At 36.6% G+C, this 3,957-nt stretch overlaps 1 pseudogene; it reads left to right on the top strand.

Moving 5' to 3' along the window:
* Window positions 1-2,414: 2,414 nt before the first annotated feature.
* Window positions 2,415-2,970, top strand: LOC18437796 (pathogenesis-related protein 1-like; annotated as a pseudogene).
* The last annotated feature ends 987 nt before the right edge of the window (window positions 2,971-3,957 follow it).

The following is a 3,957-nucleotide window of genomic DNA, read 5'->3' as shown; positions in this document are numbered from 1 at the left end:
AATTAAATAAATTAAGTATACATATAGCATCGGAAAAATAATTTTCAAAAAGAATCCAAACACACCACTGGTTTTTCCTTCAGTACTACATCCTATTAAAGCTAAAAAATGGATCCAAGTATATGTCATTGCCTCATGTTCACCACATGGGATTGTATATATCCTACAATATGACTTTTGTACCATTATTGGAAAACAAATTCCCATGAAAAAAGAGTCTAATAGGCCACATTTCAACATATAATAAGGCAAAAATGGTCACTAAAAAATGGTAGGTAGAGCCAGTAAGTGGTTGGGTCTAGTCTAGGTTAGCTCTAACACAATACAAGCCCAGTTTGCTCTTACCGAACCAATAGATTCTTTTAAAGAAAAGAAAAGATAAAGGGGAAACACTAGAAAAGGGCCTAGTACACCGGCTTAGCACTCAAGCCATATTTTGTGACCCATGCCCTAATTTTTAGGATTGGACCACCAAAATACCATGTTGGGCTAGCTAGGTTCAAGTACTCCCCTTATAATAAAAGTTAAGCAGTGTATTTCTAGATAATATCGAAGTTAAAAAGAATTTATTGGAAGTCAAAAAAAAAAGGAGAAACTGCAAAGGTAAGTGTATAAGTATTTCCTTGGAGATGATGACTCATTTGTACCATATATAGGGTGCAAATGTTTTTTCTTTTTATTTCTTTAGATTGATTATTGAGATCAAGAGAGTGTATCTGTAAAATTTTGGGTCTTACAAATACTACAAACATAGTTTTTTAGAAGTGTGGTTTCATTATATTATGATGGTATTGTTACATGATATCATTTCCCCTAGTTACAAAATATAAAGCTCTAAAAATGATGTAAATTGAGTATAGATAAATACTTGAAAATATCCTCGTAGATAATGCATTACAAGAAGCATTCTTCTTAAGACTCGAAATGCATTTTTCTATATTCGTACTTCCCAAGGCCGAGATGATCGATTGAGAAGTTTTCTAATGTTGAAACAACTTTTTTGTGATGGATTCTTAATTTGCGCCTTACTTCTACAATATAACAATATAAGGTTATGCCTTGTATGCACTTTTCCTATTAGTTCCACTTCAGTAGGTTCAAAGTTCAAACCATCCCCTTCTTCTGCTTTTTTGTTGACCTAAATTAACAAATTCCCTAATTTCTTAGTTCCTTGGTCACTGAAAAGATCTGATTTTTTAGATCAATAGGCCAAAATAGTTGAAACTAAATTCTACAAAACTTCTGGTGATTAGACTTTGATTTTTTATTCATGTCAAAAGATGAGAAAAAAAAAAACCATGATTGCAGCCATAGAAGAAGCAGAGTTTGATTCTTGTTAAAAGATGAGAATAAACACCATGATTGCAGCCATAAAAGAAGCAGCTTTGACTTTACAAGGAAAACATGCTACCAAGAACATGAATGGGTTAGAAAAAATGCAATCAAGCATGTGAATGGGGTTTGGTCTCTTGGCGTCCAATTTGGGGCAAATCCAAGATTAATATGGGTAAGGTTTGTATAAGGTTTCAAGCTTATACTATTGAAGTAATGTGTACGTCAAAACAATGTCAAAAATGCAATTTCGGTGCCGCAAAACTTTGCGATAATATGAAAATCTATTGTTGCCCCCAACTATCAAATTTAAAGTTCTAGAAATGGTGGCAATCAAGCAGATATATAAACATTTAAAAATGTTGAAAATGGAAGGTCCATATAATGTGCTAGTTATTTTTAAGACTATAAATCCCTTTTTTTTCGTATTTATGAATCTTGAGGTTGAAATGATCGATTTGAGAGTTTTTCATCATAAGAACAACGTTCTCTAGTGGATTTTTTAGATACACCTTACTTGTACAATATAAATCGAGCCTAAAAATATACTGGGTATATTCCTAAGAATATACTGGGTATATTCCTAAGAATATACTGGGTATGTTCAAATCTGTGGGGCAATGGGGAGAGATCAAGTTCCTCCAATCCCTCCTTCAAATGTGAAAGAGTTCAAGAAATAGGCAACTTAAAATTTGAACAACTTAAAGGAATAGGCAAACTTAAAAGGAAAAGAAGAACCTGTTATTGCTGTTACACCTTTGATAACTTAAAGGAAACGAAAGAGTTCAAGAAAGAAAGAGTTCGAGAAATAGGCAAATTAAAGGAAAAGGAGGAGTTCAAGAAGTAGGTAACTTTAAGGAAAAGAAAAGCCTGTTATTGCTGTTACACCTTTGGTAAATCTCAAATCGGACAACTTAAAATATGTTATATAGTTTGAAAAAAAAAATTTGAACTTTGAGCTTGATCAATCATACACTCTCAGCCTTTCGATTTTAAATCTAACGGTGGTCCAAGAGTCCTATAAATGCCTGCACTGGTTTGTGCTCAAGCCATCAACAAAACTCAAAAAATCCGTGTTAAAGATGGCCATGAACAAGCAATCCTGGTCCCTTGCCTTGCTCTTAGTGCTGTGCACCATGGGGATGGTGCATCTGTGCCATGCCCAGAACTATCCCCAGGACTTTCTCGACCCGCACGGCGCGGGCGCTAGTAGGCGTCGGGCCCATGACATGGGACGACAACGTTGCTGCCTATGCACAGAACTATGCAAACCAGAGGGCCGGAGATTGCAATCTCATACACTCCGGGGGGCAGTATGGTGAGAACCTATTCTGGGGTTGGGATGCTGATTACTCAGCAGCAGACGCGGTGAACTCGTGGGTTAGCGAGGCAGCAGACTACGACTACAACTCCAACACTTGTGCTGCCGGCAAGCAGTGCGGCCACTACACGCAGGTCGTGTGGCGCAACTCGGTGCGGTTGGGTTGCACCAAGGTCGGATGCAACAATGGAGGCATCTTCATAATCTGCAACTACGACCCTCCAGGCAACTTCATTGTGCAGACACCCTATTGACATATCATTAGCTTTCAGTAGTAAATAAGGCTTTTTGTTTTCGTGAAGATGTTAGTAGGGTGATGTTAGTGGGAATGAAAACCACAATGTGGTGAATAAGGTATGGGGGTGAGGCTTTCGAGCTGGTAGCTGCGTTCTAAGTTGTCCATTAAGCTTCGACTTCGACTTAGTGGTGGATATATGAATTAGGGTGATTGAAGTCAGATACGAACCCTTGAAGTTTGTCCCAAAAATTAAGTTGTCCATTAAGCTTCGACTTCGACTTAGTGGTGGATATATGAATTAGGGTGATTGAAGTCAGATACGAACCCTTGAAGTTTGTCCCAAAAAAACAGACTATGCTCACCTAGTCTTTTTCATGCTTGTGTTCTAAGTTGGAGTGAAGATGCCATATAATAACATATAGTGATGAGATATTTATATTTATAGAATGGTGTAGAGATTAAGGTGGTAGCATCACATGTGAATCAGCTACTGGTCTCAGTTTTCATTCCTTCTTCTGAGCTAACTTCTTTCAAAAACTTTTAACGATTACAAAATTGCTAACCCAATGCTAACCATTAAAGTTAAGCTAGAATTTTATTCAAGTGCATTTCATAAAGCTAAAGCTAAAGTAACAGGCAATGATGTGCACTTATTCTGGACATGCATTCATAGGTCCGAGCTCATGCTCTTTTTTGGATGAGATTTCTATGAGGCCTGGGCTTCATGAAAGCAAAATAAAGCCTCACCTCAAATCTACATTTGGAAAGCACTTTTGGCAACGGAAATTTCCATGATGGCCCTACAGTCAATTTCCATCATCGACCATAAAATTTGATATTCAAAAAATGGTACAGATCTTGAGGATATTTGACCACTTATTTTTAGGGCCAAATGGATGATCAAGATCATTTGTTACAATATACACTATTTTTAGAGCTTAAAATCTTAATTTTTTTCACAACCATAATATTTAAGCAGAAATGATCAATGTAAAAGATTTCCAATGCTTGGATTGTAATATTCGAGGAATTACAAGGCACGACTTTACTTATTTTGATAGGGTTG

Source organism: Amborella trichopoda, chromosome 8 (assembly GCF_054954075.1).
Source record: "Amborella trichopoda isolate Santa Cruz 75 chromosome 8, AtrichopodaSantaCruz75HAP2 v2.0, whole genome shotgun sequence".
In the NCBI taxonomy this organism is placed as follows: Eukaryota; Viridiplantae; Streptophyta; class Magnoliopsida; order Amborellales; family Amborellaceae; genus Amborella; species Amborella trichopoda.
This window is presented reverse-complemented; position numbering and strand designations above follow the sequence as displayed.